Below are 23,090 nucleotides of genomic sequence, written 5' to 3'. Positions count from 1 at the left end.
ACATTTGTTTAGGTACATGTTTAAGTGATTTCCATTGCAAGACCACAGATTAATGGAAATGCGAAAAGACCATTGCAAAAGTGAAATGCTGGAACATTAATAATCGGTGTAACCGCCAGAATGTTGAAAGCAAGCAGCAAACTTGCACCCATTGTGTCGTATAGGTGCCAGATGTCAGTGTGTGAGGAAGAGTTCCATGGCTGTGGCACTTGGTCGGTCATTACAGGACAGTTAACGGTGGTTGTGGTTGACGCTGGACGCTAACGCTGTCGTCCGATGGTGCCCCCATATGTGCTCGACTGGAGACAGATTGGTGACCCAGCACGCCAAGGCAACGTGTCGACATTCTGTAGAGAGACAGGTGGGCGGACGTCATCCTGTTAGAAAACGCGCCCTGAGATGCTGTTCCTGGATGGCAGTACACCCATTGTGTCGTATAGGTGCCAGATGTCAGTGTGTGAGGAAGAGTTCCATGGCTGTGGCACTTGGTCGGCCATTACAGGACAGTTAACGGTGGTTGTGGTTGACGCTGGACGCTAACGCTGTCGTCCGATGGTGCCCCCATATGTGCTCGACTGGAGACAGATTGGTGACCCAGCACGCCAAGGCAACGTGTCGACATTCTGTAGAGAGACAGGTGGGCGGACGTCATCCTGTTGGAAAACGCGCCCTGAGATGCTGTTCCTGGATGGCAGTACACCCATTGTGTCGTATAGGTGCCAGATGTCAGTGTGTGAGGAAGAGTTCCATGGCTGTGGCACTTGGTCGGCCATTACAGGACAGTTAACGGTGGTTGTGGTTGACGCTGGACGCTAACGCTGTCGTCCGATGGTGCCCCCATATGTGCTCGACTGGAGACAGATTGGTGACCCAGCACGCCAAGGCAACGTGTCGACATTCTGTAGAGAGACAGGTGGGCGGACGTCATCCTGTTGGAAAACGCGCCCTGAGATGCTGTTCCTGGATGGCAGTACAACAGGCCGAATCACTGGGCTCACGTGCAGCCACGAAAGTACTCCAGCAGTCATGCAAAATCGCACCGCAGAGCATAGCTCCAGTTGTAGGTCCAATGTGTGTAAGACAAGTGATTGCAGGCGCTCGCCTGACCTCCTCCTAACCAGCACATAGGTATCACTGGTACTACCCAAAACCGGTTTTCACCAGGGAACATATCTCCACTCTGCCCTGCAATGAGCTCTCGCTTAACATCAATGAAGTCGCAAACGGCAGTGCTTTGGGGCCAGTAGAATCCACGCTACAGGGCATTTGGCTTATGGGCTACAGGGCGTCTGTCTTCGAGCTATCATTGAACTAATCGATTTGCAACAGTTCCTTGTGTCACTGTGGTGCCAACTGCTGCTGCAGGCGCAGTGCGACACACCACAGGCAAACGCCAAAAACGAAGGTCTTGCCTGTCGGTAGTGCCACGGGCTATCTGGAGCCCAGTCATCTTGCGACCGTATCTTCTCGTGACCACCGCTGCCAGCCATCATTTGCAGTGGCTACATTCCTGCCAAGTCTTTCTGACATAACGTGGAAGAAAGATCGAGCTTCTCATAGTCCGGTTACACAACCTCGTTCATTCTCAGTGGACTACTGACAACGATTTCTTGAAGGCATTCTTGACTAACATCAACACGCTAAGTCCAACCTCAAAGGTAACCGTATTTTAGGCAAACGCAATTTACATCCTCATAGTAGCACCACTAGTACTATCATCTTGCAACTAGCGCAAAATCTAAATAGACGCCATCTCAGATGTGGAAACAGATCTACGAACTTTCCCTTATCTTGCACAACTCCTTTTTTAACGTCAGAGTGTTTAATATCTTGGTATGACTGTCTCTCTTCATTATAAATAACGATTCTTCTTGTTGTGAATGTAAGCGGCGCGTGCTACTTATTTACTTGGATCTACAAGCAATACCTGGCATTAGCACTCATTATTGTGTATGAATAGAACGCCCATTGTGTTTAACAAGACCGATGTTTTCTGAATACATGTTGGTTATTTATTAACACGTCGTCTTCTTCGACGTATCTGATAATGTTTCGACAAAGTATACAGGGTGTCCCAGCAGGAATGGTCAACATTCAGTGTTATGAGAGGAATGATCAATCGAAGTAAAGAAGTCTAGTAAACTCAATAATGAAAACCTTAAGAGCTATGAGCACGTCTTCATCTTCGATACTGTGAAAGAAATCTCTTCTACTACATGCTCTTTGCTTTCCATATTTTGAGATGTGGTAGTATGGACTAAAACAAGGAAAAAGTCCACTAAAGATGGGCTCTAAACTACTTTAAGAGTTATGAGCAAGTGCTCATCTTCGCTGCTGTGTGGAACACGTCGCTTCTACTGAACAAGTTCTCATAGCTCTTAAAATATGCATTCTAAGAGCCCATATACTCGGCGACTTTTTCTTGTTTTCGTCCATACTGTGTCCTCCCAACACAGGGAAAGCAAAGAGCTTGCAGACGAAGAGATTTGCCTCACAGTGTCGGAGATGAAAAAGTGCTCATACTTAGTAAGGTATGCATTTTAGCGCCCATGTATACTACATTTTTTGTTTCGAGTGATGGTTCCTGTTACATTCCTGGATGTTGACCGTTCTTCCTGGGACACCCTGTACATTCCAACATCATTCTGCAAATCGATAACGCTCCATCTAGTAGCTGATAACAAGGCACTATATCCGCACCTAGGAAAGGTAGATCTTCCTTCCTTGTTGCGGGGGTCCTACAGTCGTCGCCGCATCCCGCATCTCTGTCGCCAAATGCCTCGATCTCACCATTCTTGCTCATCCTCTTCCATTCCTCTCGTTTCCGTCGCTTCTTGGATACCACTTAACCACACTTCCCGTGGTTTTCTTTTCCTTCCAGGAGGTTGCCATGTAATTACTCTCTTAGGCCGTCTGTCTTCTTCCATTCTCTTGACGTGCCCAAACCATCCTCGTTGTCTTCCTTCTACTTCTGTTATAATAGCTATGTGTCCTTTCTCTTATTTTTTCATTTCATACGTGCTCAAACCAAGGAATTCTCAAGTGGTCCGTTTCTTAACCTCTAAGTCTCTTTTTATTTATTTCTGTGAGTTCCCACTACTCACTCCCATACGTTGTTATTGGTTCCACGATGGATTTGTATAAATGAATTTTTACCTTTAAGCTCATTTTTGAGGACCAAAGTACAGGGTTTAATAGATGGATAGCCGCCCTTCTCTGCCAGATCCGTCGCTGGATATCTCTGTTACATCTTCCATCAAGTGATAGGATACTACTCAGCTACTTGACTCTTTACACACTTACTAAGATGTCCATCAATTCCCAGGTTACTTCTCTCTTCTCCGCAACACACATATTCCATCTTCTCAAAATTAATTTTCAAACCCCACTTTTTATACCGTTCCAACAACTCCATGAGCATGTAAGACATATCCTCTTCATCGTTTGCATAGAAAAGTGTGTACATACACTGTTTCCTATTTCAATGCCCATGTTCACGCACTTTCAGGGCCTTCTGCACATACATCTTAAAGAGTGTGGGAGACAGACTGCATCCTTGCTTCAGTCCATTAATTATACGGAAGACCTCTCTAGAAATTTCTTTCCCTACTTTGATGACACGTTCTGCTGGCCTGCAGAAGTTTATGCTGCTTCTACACAATTTTGTCAGTTTCCCTGGCCACAGCACCTCGGACAATAGCTTTAGTGGTACTGTATCATACGCTTTCTCAAGATCTATGAAAACCAAATGACAGCTTAGATTCCTTTCGAATCTCTTCTCCGTGATCTGTCTTGGAGTAAAGATGTTATCTACACATGACCTGCCTTTTCTAAAATAACTTTCTTCTTCCAATTTATAAACAAACTTCTCCATTCTTGATTTTAAAATAATACCGTGCAGCCTACTAACTGTACTTTCGACACTTACGTCACGATAATTGCTACATACTTTATTGTTTCCTTCTCAACGTAAGGTAGGTAGGTCTTACGGAAGTATTGCTCAATACTGTCCTTTCCGAATCTCCTCATGATTCCGTCTTGTACATCTCCACCCATTTCCCATTTGCTGTCCTCTACATCTACATCTGCATGCCTATTCTGTAAATCACAATTACGTGCCTGGCAGAGCGTCCATCGAACCACCTTCACAATAATTCTTTTTATTCCCCTCTCGAACAGAGTGCGGAAAAAATGAACACCTATATCTTTCTGTGTGGGCTCTGATTTCACTATTTTTATTGCGATGATCGTTTCTCCCTGTATAGGTCGGCGGCAACAAAATATTTTCACATTCGGTGGAGGAAGTTGCTGATTGAATCTCTTTTGTTTTAATGATGTCCTCCCAAAATCCTGTATGATGTTCATGACACTCTCTCTACTGTTTCTCGATAGCACAAAAAGTGCTTCCCTTCTTTGAACTTTCTCGATTTACTCCGTTAATTCTATCGATTAAGGTTCCCAAATCGTGCAGCAGTACTCCAAAAGAGGATGGACAAGCGCAGTATAGGCAGTCTCTTTAGTAAATCCCTTGCATCTTCTAAGTGCTCTGCGAATTAAATGCAGTCTTTGGTTCTCCTCCCTCACAATATTTTCTATGTGTTCTTTCCATTTTTAGTTGATCTTAGTTTTAATTCCAAGGTATTTAGTTAGATTTACGGCCTTTAGGTTTGACTGACGTATTGTGTAACCGAAGTTTAACAGATTCCTTTTAGCAGCCATGTGGTTGTCCTCACACTTTTCATTATTTAGAGTAAATTTGCGAATTTTAGCACGATACATATATCTTTTCTAAATCGTTTTGCAACTGGTTTTGATCTTCTGGTGACTTAACTAGACGATAAACGACACAATCATCTGCAAAAAACCTAAGACAGCTGCTCAGATTGTCTCCTAACTTATATATATATATATATATATATACGGACTGTAAAGTCTCTTTCAGGAAATCACGAATCCAGTTGAATAACTGAGATGCTATTCCATAAGCAAGAAATTTAAATGCAAGCCGCTTGTGAGTTACTGAGCCAAAAACCTTCTCGAATTCTAGGTATACGAAATCATTTTTAAGTCCATTATGGATATCACTCAACACTTTGTGCGAGTAAACACCTAGTTTCACAAGAACGATGTTTTCTAAATCCGTGGTGACTAAGTGTCAACAGACTGTTCTCTTCGTGGTAATGCATAATGTTCGACCACAGTATACGTTCCAAAATCCTACTGCAATCGACGTTAGTGATATGGGTCTGTAATCTAGTGGATTACTCCCATTCCCTTTCTTGAATATTAGTATGACCTGTGCAACTTTCCAGTCTTTGGGTACGGATCTTTCGTAGAACGAGCGGTTGTGTATTATTGGTAATTATGGAGCTATTGCATCAGTGTGCTCTGAAAGGAACCTGACTGGTATACAATCTGTACCAGAAGCCTTGCGTTTCTTAAATTATTTCGCTACACCATGGATATCTACTACTAAGTTATTCATGTTGGCAATTTTTCTTGATTCGAATTCCATTTATTTGTCTTCTTCTGTGAAGGAATTTCGAAATCCATGAATAGTAACTCAGCTTTAGTGGCGTTGTCATCAATAACATTTCCACTGTTACCGTGCAGTGAAGGTATTGACTGCGTCCTACCACTGGTGTACTTTACATACGATCAGAACCTCTTTTGGTTTTCTACCAGATTTCGATACAGAGTTTCGTTGTGGAAACTATTAAAAGCATCTTGTACGCGCTAAATTTCGAACTGCTGTAAAACTTAGCCAACTTGGGGATTTTGCGTTCTTTTAAATTTTGTTTGGTGAAAAATGAATGTGCGCAACGGAGAATAATAAACGCTAAGATGAAAATTTGGCCCTGTCTGACTACCCAATGAGGCAGATATTCGGATCTCTTACTTCTATAAATTACAATCTAAACATAAAAGAATGATGAAGGCAAATAACCCTACTACATGATAAACATTGTTCCTCCTTATATATTAACTGTAGATAAAAAAAATCCTTTATATTATAAAGTTTACATTTCCTAAGTAAAATTACCAATCAATTGCCCAACTCGGCCCCTTATTATGACTGCGCGGTCTAATATACACTCCTGGAAATGGAAAAAAGAACACATAGACACCGGTGTGTCAGACCCACCATACTTGCTCCGGACACTGCGAGAGGGCTGTACAAGCAATGATCACAAGCACGGCACAGCGGACACACCAGGAACCGCGGTGTTGGCCGTCGAATAGCGCTAGCTGCGCAGCATTTGTGCACCGCCGCCGTCAGTGTCAGCCAGTTTGCCGTGGCATACGGAGCTCCAGCGCAGTCTTTAACACTGGTAGCATGCCGCGACAGCGTGGACGTGAACCGTATGTGCAGTTGACGTACTTTGAGCGAGGGCGTATAGTGGGCATGCGGGAGGCCGGGTGGACGTACCGCCGAATTGCTCAACACGTGGGGCGTGAGGTCTCCACAGTACATCGATGTTGTCGCCAGTGGTCGGCGGAAGGTGCACGTGCCTGTCGACCTGGGACCGGACCGCAGCGTCGCACGGATGCACGCCAAGACCGTAGGATCCTACGCAGTGCCGTAGGGGCCCGCACCGCCACTTCCCAGCAAATTAGGGACATTGTTGCTCCTGAGGTATCGGCGAGGACCATTCGAAACCGTCTCCATGAAGCTGGGCTACGGTCCCGCACACCGTTAGGCCGTCTTCCGCTCACGCCCCAACATCGTGCAGCCCGCCTCCCGTAGTGTCGCGACAGGCGTGAATGGAGGGACGAATGGAGACGTGTCGTCTTCAGCGATGAGAGTCGCTTCTGCCTTGGTGCCAATGATGGTCGTATGCGTGTTTGGCGCCGTGCAGGTGAGCGCCACAATCAGGACTGCATACGACCGAGGCACACAGGGCCAACACCCGGCATCATGGTGTGGGGAGCGATCTCCTACACTGGCCGTACACCTCTGGTGATCGTCGAGGGGACACTGAATAGTGCACGGTACATCCAAACCGTCATCGAACCCATCGTTCTACCATTCCTAGACCGGCAAGGGAACTTGCTGTTCCAACAGGACAATGCACGTCCGCATGTATCCCGTGCCACCCAACGTGCTCTAGAAGGTGTAAGTCAACTCCCTGGCTAGCAAGATCTTCGGATCTGTCCCCCATTGAGCGGCCGGCCGTCACTCTATTGTGCTCCAGAGATCAGGTGCCACGACGTCCGTATAACTGCTTCCTGTGTTTAAGCAGGACCAACACCTGTGCAGGCCTTCCACCCAGAGCTTGAGTTCTGCCTGCAGTTTCATCTCCACTGGCGTTCCAACATCTACCAGTATAGGCAATCATTCATTACGCCGTTTTATAATAAAGACACTCCGTCACCTTTCATGCAATAATCGTTAACAATTATTTACAAGGCATACGTGACAATGCCAGTCTCCTTTAAATATGCATATATACGATGTACAATCTATCCAATGATATCTAATTGTGGGTGTAGTTCACGGAAAAGTATGTGGATGAGTGCTTGTAAGGTGCGAAATTGTAGCCACCTTACAGTTTGTTTGGTAAATATTTCTCAATTGCCGTCGATACTCCTCATTGTCCTTTCCGAACCTCGTTGTGATTCCGTTTCACACATTTCCACCCACTTCCAACTTTACTGTCCTTCAATCCTTTCCATTATTTTATTGTACTTCTTCGTGTTCCCTTTGCTACTTCGCTCCCACTCCTCTCCGTCCTTCTTCTTCCCCCCTCCTTCTGCCCCTCCTTATTACTTTCCTCCGGCAAGGCTTTATACTGTCACCGTACTTATTCGATCTGTATGCAGAACATGTTATGAAGAATGCAAGGCTAGGTGAAGGAGAAACAGGAATTAAAATAGCTGGAATAAATGTAAACAACCTTAAGTACGCGGATGATACGATCCTGTTGACAGAAAGTGAAGAAGAATTGAGAACACTCTTGCTGAAGATGAAAGTGAAAAGGCAGGTCTTAGGCTGAATGTGAAGAAAACGAAAATTATGGCTACTACACCTACCAATTCGTGGGATATAGCAGGAGTAACCGTAGAGGTAGGTACCACATTCAGTTATCTCGGTCCCGAGATCTCTGCTGATGGCGACTGCAGCCATGAAATCCGGAAACGCTTGTTGCTCGGTATACAGGCGATGTCAAACCTAGACAACGTCATAAGGTCCAGAGATATAATACTAGCAACAAAGATCCGTATTGTGAGGGCTATGGTCTCTCCAGTTGTGATGTGTGGATGTGAGACCTGGACCATTAGAAAGAATGAACGGCGAAGAATTGACTCCTTCGAATTGTGGTGTTGGGCGCAACTTCTTAGAGTTTCATGGACTGCAAAGAGAACCAACAGATCAATATTGGAGCAAATAAAACCAGATTTCTCCCTGGAAGGTCTAATGTTAAAACAAAAGCTGACCTGCTCTGGACACTCAATGCGAAGGCATGCCTCGCTGGAAAAAACATTAATGCTGCGGAAGATTGAAGGAACTAGAAGAAGAGGACGTCAGAGGATGAGATGAATCAATGGAATCACAGAAGCAATGTGTTCCAGCTTGGAAGGTCTACGGGAGAAAGGGCAAGACAGGAAAAAGTGGCGTGATTTGGTTCACGGGGTTGTAACGCCGGAAATGCATATCCTCCTATTATATTTATTTATGCATTTATGTCGATGTATACTTGGTTTGTTTACAAATATTATTTGTATTTTTACGCTGCGTCTTGCCTAGGGAAAACTATGTTATCGAACGATTATATCGATAGGTCATGTGGAGAACAAAAGTGTTTAGGATCTTTGGTAGTGTTAACTCTGCCGCGTGGAGCGCGGGCAGAGCAGAGTCTGGCTGGAGTAGGGCGGTGGAGCAGGTGTGTTGTGTGACGCTCCTGCGAGTTGTCGCGCTTTCGGGGTTTGGCAGCATGTAATTGCGCTCGACTTGCTATGATAGTTTCTGACACGGTGTCGCGGACGGGAAGCATTAGCTGGAGCACATCAAGAGCCCGTTTCGCCTGGTGACCGTGTCGAGAAGAAGGCGCGCCAACATCCAGCTTCTGCAACAGCGACGGCCGACTATGAGTGACTGTCGCCACCTCTCCGATCGACGACTGCAAACCTTCAATCAACCAACAAGAAAGACTAAAAGCTTGTAAAGTTTTAGAACTGTATGGCAGGCCTCAGCTTTGTAATGTTGCATAAAAAAAACAGCAACTTAGCATGAACCTTTGTTGCTCATAGTTCCAACTGCATTACCAAGCAGGGTCCCTTCCTTTTCTGGAATGAACCCCAGTGTCGTTGAAATTCATACGCCAGCATTAAAGTAATATCATTCCATTTCACTGCTTCAATTTCACAGTTCAGTTAAAGTATTCATAGCTGGCTACAATATTTAGATTACACGAGCAGAAATTAAGAGTGCCAGTTTTGTTACCATATTGTATCTTACCTGTGTCTGCAGCTCAGCTTGAGCGTACTAAATTTCACTATTGTTAAATGTTCAGAATCATGTAATTAAACTTCAAAGTTAAATCTCTTATTTCTAAATTGTGTAGATTCAAGTAGCTTTTGAAATGATTGTTGAGGTAGTCCAAGACTGACCTTATTTTATTGAATTTCGTAGTGCTTCATAAACAAAGTTCACTATTAATTTCAGTCACTAAATTAACTTTCAATTTTCCGGTTTTATTAATTCTTATGCTAAATTAAGTCAGAGTGTAGCGAAACTTATTACTTTTGACAAACATTCATTTCTCGCACAATACGTGACAACCTTCAGCTGCCACGCTTTTAGTGCTACATATACGTGCATTAATCTTTCATTTTCAGTTATTATAGTAGTTGTCCATGGGACTAGCGACCGTAATTTTCCCCAAATCTCAAATATCTAATTAACGCCAAATAGTTGTTAACGTAACGACCGCACATTTACTTTCTTTATTAACTTTACCCCTTTTCAAAATTAATTTCCACCAATTTCATTTGCATTTTTCCTTTCACTTAGATGTAACCTTTTCCTCCCTCTTTGCCGACAGAAAAGCAACAGGAGTCACTCAACAGAGGAAAGTCCACTGGACCTGACGAGATACCAATTCGATTCTACACAGAGTACGCGAAAGAACTTGCCCCCCTTCTAACAGCCGTGTACCGCAAGTCTCTAGAGGAACGGTAGGTTCCAAATGATTGGAAAACAGCACAGGTAGTCCCAGTATCCAAGAAGGGTCGTCGAGCAGATACGCTAAACTATAGACCTATATCTCTGACGTCGAACTGTTGCAGAATTTTAGAACATGTTTTTTGCTCGTATCATGTCGTTTTTGGAAACCCAGAATCAGCTCTAAAGGAATCAACATGGATTCCGGAAACAGCGATCGTGTGAGACCCAACTCGCTTTATTTGTTCATGAGAGCCAGAAAATATCCCCAGGTAGATGCTATTTTCCTAGACTTCCAGAAGGCGTTCGATACAGTTCCTCTCTGTCGCCTGATAAACAAAGAAAGAGCCTACGGTATACCAGACCAGCTGTGTGGCTGGATTGAAGAATTTTTAGCAAACAGATCTCATCATGTTGTCCTCAATGATGTGTACAGACGTTAAAGTAACCTCTGGCGTGCCACAGGGGTATGTTATGGGACCATTGCTTTTCACAATATATATAAGTGACCTAGTAGATAGTGTCGGAAGTTCCATGCGGCTTTTAGCGGATGATGCTGTAGTATACAGAGAAGTTGCAGCATTAGAAAATTGTAGCGAAATGCAGGAAGATCTGCAGCGGATAGGCACTTGGTGCAGGGAGTGGCAACTGACCCTTAACATAGATAAATGTAAATGTATTGCGAGTACATAGAAAGAAGGATCTTTTATTGCATGATTATCTGATAGCGGAACAAACACTGGTAGCAGTTACTTCTGTAAAATATCTGGGAGTATGCGTGCGGAACGATTTGAAGTGGAATGACCATATAAAATTAATTGTTGGTAAGGCGGGTGCCAGGTTGAGATTCATTGGGAGGGTCCTTAGAAAATGTAGCTATCAACAAAGGAGGTGGCTTACAAAACACTCGTTCGACCTATACTTGAGTATGGCTCATCAGTGTGGGATCCGTACCAGATCGGGTTGACGGAGGAGATAGAGAAAATCGAAAGAAGAGCGGCGCGTTTCGTCACAGGGTTATTTGGTAAGCGTAATAGCGTTACGGAGATGTTTAGCAAACTCAAGTGGCAGACTCTGCAAGAGAGGCGCTCTGCATCGCGGTGTAGCTTGCTCGCCAGGTTTCGAGAGGGCGCGTTTCTGGATGAGGTATCGAATATATTGTTTCCCCCTACTTATACCTCCAGAGGAGATCACGAATGTAAAATGGGAGAGATTGGAGCGCGCACGGAGGCTTTCCGGCAGTCGTTCTTCCCGCGAACCATACGCGAATGGAACAGAAAAGGGATGTAATGACAGTGGCACGTAAAGTGCCCTCCGCCACACACCGTTGGGTTGCCTGCGGAGTATAAATGTAGATGTAGATGTAGATTAACTTCGGCACGATTGCTTTTCCCAAATTTCCATTAGGTACACGCGGTTTAATTTTTCACTGTCATTAAGGTCGATAAGTGAGGGGGAGGTTACAGGGTGACGAAGAGTCGGAACCGACTAAACGAACAGAGAGAGAGAGAGAGAGAGAGAGAGAGAGAGAGAGAGAGAGTCACAGAACTGAGCGCTCTCCCGAGAACAGCGCCAAGGGCACGCGCCCCGACTGCCGTACCCCAGTTAACGCCACTGCGTGACATTCACCTGCAGACGAGTGGGAGGAATGCGCGGGCCGTGTTGAGGCCGGGAAGAGACGGCGCCCCAGTTTCCGTTCCTCAATCTCGATAGGCGATTGCAGGAATCAGCAGAGACCGCGGCGGGTCGAGCGCTTCGCGTGCCGTGCTGTGATGTGTTGTGGTGGGCGTGCGCAGCGGACGCTTGAAAGGGGGGGGGGGGGGGAGGTATCGGAGGGGCAGAGCCGCCACCAGCTGGGACGTGTGCCCGCTGCTCAGTTGTTGCGTGCCCGCGTCGCCGTTCACAATAAGCCTCCGAGTATCCCGCGTAGTGCGCTGCCGTGCCGCACAGTGCCGTGTGCGTTTTATTCGCGTCGTTTCGTGTTCTGTTCCGCTGTGCTGTGACCACACATGAGCGCTCCCTGGACTCTCCCCGCGCAGGTCAGTAACCGTGCCAGATGCTCGCTCTCTCTCTCGCACCCCATCACACGCTGTCACTGACACACTGTTCCGCAAACAATGGCGCGAGGCTTGCTCTAATTTTAAGAGTAAACGATGTCGGTGAAAATGTGCAGCTGTTTTGTATCTCCTGAAATCTTATACGCTTAGTGTTTTTTCAGCATTCGTATGTCACTTGTCAAACACTAATGCAGTCACATTAATAGAACTCGTAGTAAGCAACAGCTCACGATGCGATTGGAGTGGTTCTCTCAATCTTAAATGTTCCAGTTCGTCTGCTCGGCACTCAGAGTTGCAACATAATTCGTACCGAAGTTTTGTCTCCTGCGTGCAATGTGTCCACACTAGTGAACTATGCGTCTGTGAGAGCTAAACTTGAAATTAAAACCAACATTGCCACTAGAAGACACCTAAGATTGCCCACCTCGTGACTGATAAATCCAAACCTCAGTGAAGATTCTGGGTGCAATCATGAATACTATCTGTGCGAATACATAAAATATTCTATTTTTTCTAAAACTGATATGGTGAGACCGTGGCTGTGTACAATTAATGTAGGTCATTCTTGCAAAGAAGACGGCAACCAGCCACTATTAATAGTAAGAATCAAACTACATAAAATATTTTTCTTAAAAAGATATTTAGGGATGTTTCTTCTGACAACGGTAATGAACCGTTTAGCTACGATAACAGCAGGATCTGTAAACAGTACCGCAATAGTGGCTATTAATAGTGGCTGGTTGCTGTCTTCTTCTTTGTACGAATCAAACTACATAAAATATTCTTCTTAAAAAGATATCTAGGTATGTTTCTTGTGGCAACGGTAATGAACCGTTAAGCTACGATAAGGGCAGCATCTGTAAACAGCACCTCAATTTATTGTCGTCACATTTACTTAATGTGCAAATGTTTTCAAGTACGTCTCTTTTCTGCCGGTAATTGACAGGCTTTTATTATAAACATGTATTTATCATTAGGTCAAGATTTTGAGAGTCCTTCCTTGTGTACTGAACCTGAAGTCAGGTTTTTAAATTTTTTTCTATTTATTTCTGCCACTATCTAAAATTTCATTAGAAAACAATACGTAACACTATTTGAAGTTTTCACGATAAACAGTAATTTACACTGGTGTCATCACTAAAATTCTGAACGAAATGTATGGTGACTGTATTTTTTGTGTTTTGTTCCTTTCAAAAACTCATTGCCCACTTTTTCCTAAAACATGATCTTCCACGCACGTTACAAATGAACTACAGGTAGTCGTGTATATGCTTATGGTTGACTTAAAATTAATTTTTTCGTCTCTGCCCGATACTCGGTCATATATACGTAAGAGGGGCAAGAACTGTCCTTTTCTGTCTCTTATGGCGTTACACATGTTTGCACTTGTACTGCACAAGTGATCAATCGAGAGAAGTGGGATCCCAGAAACGTATACTCCCTCTCTCTCTCTCTCTCTCTCTCTCTCTCTCTCTCTCTCTCTCTCTGCGACTGGGAAGGGAGAACGTTTTCGTGGTTATAAATAGCCTCTCTGTTTTGAAAGGTGCAGCAGCGTGGCGCTGCTGCTTAACGTAGCGTTTTCCTAAGGAAAACAACATCTAACAGTGCTAAGTATGTGTGGCTTGTGATAGCTGCAAATTGCCTCTGACTGTGGACGCACTGTGCTGGAGAGCGTTCCCGCTGTCAATGCGCTACGGTGAAACCTTCTGTTGCGTGATTTCCCGTTATCCTCGGTGACAAATTGGAATCTCTAAATTAATTGTTATACAGAACAGAAAGTAAACGTCTTATTAGCTAAACGACTCGAGAAGCCCCGCAGTAGACGTATCTATTTCCTGCAGACATTTTCATTTCTGAAACATACACGACACGAATAGAAAAGCGCGGGAAAATGACTGCGTCTTGTATTTACTCCTTTGTACACTTTTCAAGAGTGATTAATTATCCTAGACGTGAAACCTAAAAATTGTTACTTACCATGGCGGACGAGTTTGTAATTAGATCCTCGAACATACAGAGAGGCTATGATGTGGAGAAAAAAATCACTTGTGACATCTCAAATCATACGCAATCCCACTCAAAGGTTTAGTCCAAAGTTTTAATTACATAAATGAGGTGACAATCATGGAAGAGCGATACGCACGTATACAGATGGCGGTAGTATTGCGTACACGTGGTACAAAAGAGCAATGCGTAGACGCAGCAGTCATTTATACTGAGGTAATTCGTGTGGATAGGTTTCCGACGTGATTATGGGCGCACAGAAGAAGCTAGGGGCATGGGACATTCCATTCCGGAAATCGACAGGGAAATCAATATTCCGCCATCAACAATGTCAAGAATATTCCAAGAACACCGCGCTTTTCTACTTCAGACATAACCTCTCACCACTGATAATACAGTGGCCGACGCCCTTCAATTAACGACCAAGAGGAACGACGTTCGCGTAAAGTTGTCAGTGCTAATAGACACGCAACACTGCGCGAAATAACTGCAGAAATCATTGTGGGATGTTCTGCGAACGTATCCGTTAGGACAGTGCCGCGAAATCTGGCGTTAATGGGCTACGGTAGCAGATGGTCGACGCCAAGTCGTTGCTAATAGCACGACATCGCCTGCAGCGCCTCACTTGGGCTAATGACCAACCGGTTGGATCCTAGACGACTGGAAAACGGTGACCTGGTCAGATGAGTCCAGATTTCAGTTGGTAAGAGTTGATGGTAGGGTTAGAGTGTAGCGCAGGCCCCACGAAGCCATGGACCCAAGTTGTCACCATGCAAGCCGAGATTGTCTTCATAATGGTGTGTGCTGTGTTTACATAAATGGACTGGGTTCTCTAGTCAAGCTGAACCGATAATTCCGGATATAATTGGACACCATATGCATCCACTCAAGGACTTCATTTTAAAGATAATGATGTAATCTTTATGGATGACAATGCACCATTCGCTGGTCCACAATTGTTTGTGATTAGATTGAAGAACATTCCGAATAATTCGAGCAAATGATTTGGCCACCCGTTGAACATCGGTGAACCGATCATTGAGCGGAAATAGATGTTTTAGGCTACTTGGAGTAAAAAAAAGGGTCAAATGGCTCTAAGCACTATGGGACTTAGCAACTGACGTCATCAGTCCCGTAGACTTAGAGCTGCTTAAACCTAACTAACCTAACGACATCACACACATCCATGCCCGAGGCAGGATTCGAACCTGAGAACGCAGCAGCAGCGCGGTTCCGGACTGAAGCGCCTGGAACCACTCGCCACAGCGGGCGGCCTACTTGGAGTCCATTTGCAGCCATTCATGAACTTAACGTACGCAGACGATGGAATTTTTATGGGTGACAATGCCCCATGTGATCGGAATACAGTTATTCGCGGTTGGTTTGAAGAACATTCTGTACAGTTTGAGCGAATGATTTGGTCACCAAGATCGCCTGGCATGAATCTCATCGGAGACTTATGGGACACAACCGAGAGATCAGTTCGTGCACGTTTTGTATTATTGAGAACTGGAGTCAAAGTATCACGGACGTGACACAGGATTTCGGGTGGACTTCATTAAAACAAAGGCGTTTCTCATTGCGGCCGGATCTTCTCACGAAATTTCAAACACCAACTTTCTCCTCCGAATGCAAAAATATTTTTCTGACGGCGACCTACATAGGGAGAAACGATCATCATAATAAAGTAAGGGAAATCAGAGCTCGCACCGGAAGATATAGGTGTTAGTTTTTTCGGCGCTTTGTTCCAGATTGGAGTGAAGTTGGGTCGATAAACCCTGTGCCAGGAACTTAACTATGATTTGCAAAGTATCCGTCTGGATGTAGATGAAAATACGTCACAGATGAATTTGTTTCCGCGTGACTGTGCTGGTAGCTTTTCCCGTACGGGTGGCTGTCTGGTGGCGGAGTAAACAAATTCCTTGAGTCGCTACAAACTGTCTTTGAGGTTTGTCAGTTGTTTATGCTGCAATCTCTACCACGATACATCATGTGACACAGGAGCCACTCTGGTAAAGCAAGTTTCGCTGCTTGCAACTCTTTCATGTCCCTCTATGTAAGTTGTAAGTTCCAGTTCATACTTTAGAGTCGACCTGCAGTAGGCTTGGACCAAGGTACGGGGGGGGGGGGGGGGGGGGGGGGGAGTAGTCTCATGGGACATACGTAGAATAAACAGACAAGAGAACTACGTGTCTCGAAAATGATGAGGAATTCTTTAAATTAAAAGTTAAATTTAACATAGGATACGGAGACGGGGGACTTAGGGAAGGCAGGAAAAGGTGTGGACGAGACATAATCAGCTATCGTTGGTTGCACGATAAACACTTACACTTTAAGGAAATATTTTATTTTAAACAATTATTTTAGAAAAATTGACTGGTAACTCAAACTACACTGACGGCTGAAGGCCTTATTAAGAAGAATTCAAATTATTTTTCGGCTGAAGGCCACAAGCAATATGAATAATTTAAACAAATATTATTTTTAAGCAACTGACACAATCAGGCCAAATAAAAAGGGAGTGATCCACAGACAGTTCTCCAAGGATCGACCTAAGAAAAAGTCCGTACAGCTGCGTAAGCGGTGAGACAGGGAGCCAAGAGTTATGCGCGCCTAACAGGAAAGCAACTCAAACTATGTTTAAACGCTGATCAGTCCTCTTAGCAACTCCACCTAACGTGTGATGACCATTACAACGATGGAATAATTCAAGCGAGGGCGAAGTAACAGCCAGCACCGCGTCTTCAGAATCCGGTGTTTAAAACATCGAAAGGCAGAAGATATCACTACAACCAAGGTAGACAAAACAAACCACAATCCACACCGCAGTCAAGGCGGCTGTCAAACTACACGTCATGCCGGACAGCATCGACAAGACGAGGACAAGTGCACTACCGCAAAAATACGCTAACGTCCAGGACAAGTAACTGACGCGTTAGCGGCCACTAGGCAGTAAAGTACCGGCTGGTTGCACTTCACCAAATAATAACTCAAAATTCAAAAAACTAATAACAGGCAGCAGAAGATAGCTAATAGATACCGCCAACTTGACACGCTCCACTTGCTGCTGTTCTTCTCACGGCGACCCTCGAGCAGCAACGCACGAATAAATGGCGTGATCCCAAATAGAGGAGGTTTCACTATTGGGTTAATGTTCACTCAACTCAACGTGGGAGGTCTGGTTGACAATGAGGTTGTGGCCCTCGCAACTACAGCCCCTCGATCCGGCAATGCCTGTTTGCCGCCAGCGGTCCCGGCATGTACTCGCGCTGCCGGACCTCTCGGCTGCTCCGTCCCAAGCGAACTCTCTACACACCCGCCCCGGAAAACACGTCCTTCCAAAGATACTATGGGTACTAGATATCGATCAACGCTGCTGCTGCCTCTTGCAGACAGACAATGCTAACAGACATAGTGGCACTAGTAAACAATAGAAGAAAACGAGACGCCACTATCACTATTACAAGGAGCCTACCTACCATCGGCACCAATTCGAGGCGCACACGGCTCAGATACCTTACTGTAACTTACGTAAGTGCCTGCCTAGATGAGTGGGATCTGACTAGCAACATGATGGCCAGATAAATGCGCACATTCTCAGGTTGACTGAATCTGCTATCTACAACATATCAGACACGATTCGTAAGACCAAAAATAGAACTAACAGAACACGGGAATGCAGGAAATGTATTCGTAGCTACGAATATGGACAACCAGCTGCTGCATAATGGAATGACGACAGTGAAAATTTGTACCGTACAGGGACTCGCGCCCGGATTTCGCCCTTATCGCGAGCGGTCGCCACACCTTGAGGCTACCCGAGCACGACTCACGGCTACATCCAAACTTCCGTATGTCATCGACCGAGTATTTACACCTTGTACTCCTACATCCATTATGTGTATTTCCGTACTCGGGAGACACTCTATTTGAAAGTCGTTTGCACTGTTTTGGCTGATAAATACGGCACTGAAGTGCACTGCAGTATCGTATAACACGAGACTTTCACTAGGAGGAGACAGGAAGAGATAGACTCTCAAGGCTAACTTCCCGAACATAATTGAAAACGACTACAAGAAACAGTATTCCCTCGTTTACATACCCACTTAGTTATAGTTTTCAGAGCTGTATTCATAGTCGAAGTGTCAAGTGAAATGCTGAGAGCACACTTCGATTTCCGTTTGCGTAAGTTATGACATTGTCAGAGTGTTGAGTGATTATTGGTATTATAGTTGTTAAATTAATTGTATGACACATGTCCGTCTCAAATTTTGGGACGAATGCAGTTTCTTAAATGTTATGCAAAAGTGATGCACTAACAACTGACGTAGGCAAATTATTATTATAACATTAAAATATTTTAAATGCTTTATGGTTATTATTGTTAATATCATCGGCATCTGTAGTAAGTGTAAGGTGTGGGTGCCAGCAAGTAATATTGTAAAACGTAAGCTTTAACGGTCGGAGAGTCACAGTTAATAAAATGTTCTGCGCTACTATACCGTGATCCAATGGATTTCACATTTGAACCCAACGTTTTCATCCCCATCTGCGGAGGACACTTTACAAGAGGATCGTAGCTTCTGGAAGTGTCTGAGTCGCACCCTGGCTCGCTACTGACAACAACAAGATTCCGTGTACGCGTGTTTCCGCGCAGTTGCGTGCCGTCACATGTTTTGGCTACCCCAGTGGAGTTGGCCGTAATACTCGTACGTCCATACGTCCGCTGTTGTCATCATCCTATTGTGGAAGACTGATACACATCTTCTTCAGCACCGAAGTCCAGGTGTCATTCAGTTTCACGCCCTCTTCTTTTCTGTTGTAACTCCTCGAGTGTCTTACAATCTCTATGGCCTCTCTGTATAGCCTTTCATGGTATCCACACACACACACACACACACACACACACACACACACACACACAAATACAAATACACGGAACCCTATAAATTCCGCTTTCTTATTTTTTTTATTATTCTCCGAGTGGTTGACAAGGATTCTTGGCCAATTTTAGTTGATCTTGTATCTTACGGGTGGATTTGTAGATCACCACGAAGTTCCGTCTATTTCAAGATTTTTGCTATCGGGACGGTAACGTCCGTAATGAAGGGCAGGAAAACTTATGATTTCTCCGGGGTGGTCTTAATGCTGTTTATACCTCAGTGGACGAATAACAGTTCTTGAGCAATGCATTGTCTGTGTGTGTGTGTGTGTGTGTGTGTGTGTGTGTGTGTGTGTGTGTGTGCTTGTGTGTTCAGAATGGTTCAAATGGCTCTGAGCATTATGGGACTTAACATCTGAGGTCATCAGTCCCTTATATTTTAGAAGCACTTAAACCTAACTAACCTAAGGACGTCACACACATCCATATCCGAGGCAGGATTCGAACCTGCGACCGTTGCGGTAGCGCGGTTCCAGACTGTAGTGCCTAGAACCGCTTACCGCTTGGCCACCCCGGCCGGCTGTGTGTGTGTGTGTGTGTGTGTGTGTGTGTGTGTGTGTGTGTGTGTGTGTGTGTTTTCGATGAACCGTGTGGCCTAAGCTACCATCTTCTTTTTTGAAAACTAGCACATTAACGAAATTTAATCTTCCGCCTGTCTCCTCCTCCACGGAAAACTGAATTTCCCTATTAATCCCGTTGAGCTGTTTTTGGAAACGACCTCGATCTTCTCTGCCGTGCCTCCACAAAACAAATGCACCATCCACGTATCGGAACCAAATATTCATTTTCTTGTTGGCAGTTTATAATGCCTGCTCCTCGAATTTTTCCGTAAAGAAATTCCTTACAGCTGAGCTTAAGGGGGCTCCCCATAGCCATGCCATGTGTCTGTTCACAGCATTCACCGTTCCATTTGAACTACTAGGTTGTGAGGCAACATTTAAACAGTTCTGCAATATAAGGGAGAAAAATCCGATTCAGCTGTTACAATGCGTCATTGAGCGGTATCACAGTACATTGTGATACCACATCAAAACTAATAAGTCCTCCGACTGGACCATTATACTGTTTAAGTTATTGTTAAAATGTGTCGAATCCTTGATATACTAATGTGATCGGTTGTTTTAATTGTGAAATCCATTCGGCCGCGATATAATAGCCCGAAACATTTTATTAATTGTCAGTAATTAATATTTCAGCGGGGGAGGGGGTGTGGGGAGCAGTGGGCTAAACAGCAACAAACTTTAATCCTGGCCAGCATGGTTCCAGTCCCCATTGGGTCATCTTGATTCAGGATTTTTTAGGTGCCTTCTGGCGACAACTGGCATTTTTCCTTAAAATGATCCCATCCTGCCCACACTTACAGTCGACAAGATGTTGAACTTTAACATACTTTCCTTCCTCCCTTCCTTCAATTTTCAAGTTCAGGCGGTTCACAGATCTCGCACCACAAGGTCGTTAATCCACCACGACAATTCGATTTGCCTGTGGCTGTATTTCTGTGCGCAGCACATTAAGCGCTGTCTAGGAGCAGGTAACGTCGTCGTAAGAGTGTCAGGTGGGTAGACGGACGTCAGCGGCTGCGGTATTCCCTGACAGCCGGCAGGCACTTACAGCGGCGTGAGGCACTCTGCTAAAGGCGCGTGCTTCCGCTGGCTGGATGACTTGCCGCTGTTCTTTCACCAATTCATGCTACCAGCCGGTGGCCATTGTGCGGTCTTCATAAATGAAACACAAAGAAAAAGAACGTCAGCAAGCTGCTTCACAGGATAATTTTCGCTTTTACCTTCCTCCTATTAATTATCTATATCCACACTCCGCAACCCATTTTGCTGCAGGTGATGGACGGTGCTTCTGGCACCATTATCATATCCGCTCTTGCTTGCTCCATTCGCACATGGGGCGTGCGGAAAATTACTCCCGGTATGTGTCGATATGAGTTCTAGTTTCTCTTATGTTTATAGTCGTGGTTACTTCGTGAGGTGTATATGTATATGAGGGTAAAATACAGGAAATGAAAAGCTTTTTAGAGCTTGTACAGAATCCAAACGGCAATTATAAGACTCGAGGGGCATGAAATGGAAGCAGTGGTCGAGAAGGGTGTGGTACAGGGTTGTAGCTTATCCCCGATGACATTTAACCTGTACATTGAGAAAGCAGTAAAGGAAACCAAATAAAATTTTGGAGTTGGAATTAAAGTTCTAGTAGAAGAGAGAAAAACTTCGCGATATCAAAGAACTTGGAAGAGCAGTTGAACAGAATGGACAATATCTTGAAAGGAGGATATAAGATGAAAATCAACAAATGCAAAATAAGGATAATAAAATGTAGTCGAAATCAGGTGATGCTGAAGGAATTAGATTACGAAACTAGATAGTTAAAGTAGTAGAGGAGTTTTGATATTTGGGTAGTAAAATAACTGTTGATGACCGCAGTAGAGAGGATATATAATCCAGACTGGCAATGGCAAGAAAAGCGTTTCTGATGAAGGCAAACTTTTTTATCATCGAATATAGATTTAAGTGTTATGATGTCTCCTCTGAAAGTGTTTGTATGAAGTCTAGCCATGTCTGGAAGTGGAATAATTTAGACAAGAAGAGAAGAAAAGCTTTTGAAACGTGGTACTACAGAAGAATGCTGAAGATTAGATGGATAGATCATGTAACTAATGATAAAATACTGAATACCATTGGGGAGAAAAGAAACTTGGACACAACCTGGTTAGAAGAAGGGATCACTTGATAGAAGACATTTGACATCAAACTATCGGAATTTAGTAGTGGAGGGAAGTGTGGAGGGTAAAAATTGTAGGAGGAGATCAAGAGATGGATACAGAAAGCAAATGTAAATCGCAGTAGTTATTCGGAGATGGAGAGACTCGCACAGGGCAGAGTAGGCTGGACAGCTGCATCAAACATGTCTTCGGACTGAGGACCACAACAACAACAAATATTGTAGAACATACTTCTAATAAATTAATAAGCAAGTCCCAGAGTCGAAAAATATGAAGATACGAGAGTGAGTCAAATGAAAACCTTAAATACGTAATAACAAATCGAAATTTCGCGCCGTTATCCAGTAAGTTGGAAATCGTGCTACAAACAGCGTGCAGAATGGCCTGTAGGTGGTAGCATAGTGCAGATGCACACATATCGTCGCAGAATGAGTATAAAGATAGCCGCCTCACTTGCGACCTGCACCAGGGAGGAACAGCCTTCTGTTATTCGGTTTTCGCGTAGTGAAAGTGTGAAACCTATTGAAATTCATCGATGAATGAAGTTTGAGTACAGTGATGCAAGTTTGTCACAGCAGCAAGTCTATGAATGGAGTAGGAAGTTCGCGAATGGTGAGACTTCAGTGGAAGATACTCCTCGTCCAGGTCAGACACAGCGAGTTGTGCCTCCACAGAACATTGCAACAGTTGAAGCCATTGTGAAGGAAAACCGCCGAGTGACACTGAATGACTTTGCAGTATGTTTATAGATTAGTCATGGGTCAGCACACCACATTGTGCGTGATGTGCTCTAGTTTCACAAAGTGTCTGCAAGATGGGTGTCACGGCAGCTGACTCCTGAAATGAATGCTGATGCTTGTGAAGAACTTCTCCGGCGCTTTGAACGAGAAGGTGATGGCTTCCTTGCAGGGATCGGTTACTGGGGACGAAACCTGGATTCACTTCTACCAACCGGAAACGAAGAGAGCGAGTAAGGAATGGCGTCACTCCTCATCACCAAAACCAAAGAAGCTTCGAACAGAACCATCAGCAGGGAAGGTTATGCTGACTCTTTTTTGCGACAAAAAAAGGTGTCATTTTGGAGTATTACATGCCTAGAAGGACCACTGTCACCAGTGCACCATACACAGATCTCCTAAAAATCATCTGCGGCCTGCAATCAAATCAAAGTAACGTGGATTGCTGTCAGCA

The 23,090-nt window shown here is 44.5% G+C and overlaps 1 protein-coding gene across 1 annotated transcript in view; it reads left to right on the top strand.

Moving 5' to 3' along the window:
• The first annotated feature begins 12,045 nt into the window (after positions 1-12,045).
• LOC126279309 (calcium release-activated calcium channel protein 1-like) overlaps positions 12,046-23,090 on the top strand; it is a 492,320-nt gene continuing 481,275 nt past the window's right edge. The window contains exon 1 of the mRNA XM_049979672.1: positions 12,046-12,204. The gene's annotated coding sequence lies outside the window, so the exon portion shown is untranslated. The remainder of the gene's footprint in view (positions 12,205-23,090) is intronic.

This window comes from Schistocerca gregaria, chromosome 1 (genome assembly GCF_023897955.1).
Source record: "Schistocerca gregaria isolate iqSchGreg1 chromosome 1, iqSchGreg1.2, whole genome shotgun sequence".
NCBI classification, from domain to species: domain Eukaryota; kingdom Metazoa; phylum Arthropoda; class Insecta; order Orthoptera; family Acrididae; genus Schistocerca; species Schistocerca gregaria.
The sequence above is the reverse complement of the archived record's forward strand: the minus strand, read 5'-3'. Positions and strand labels throughout refer to the sequence as shown.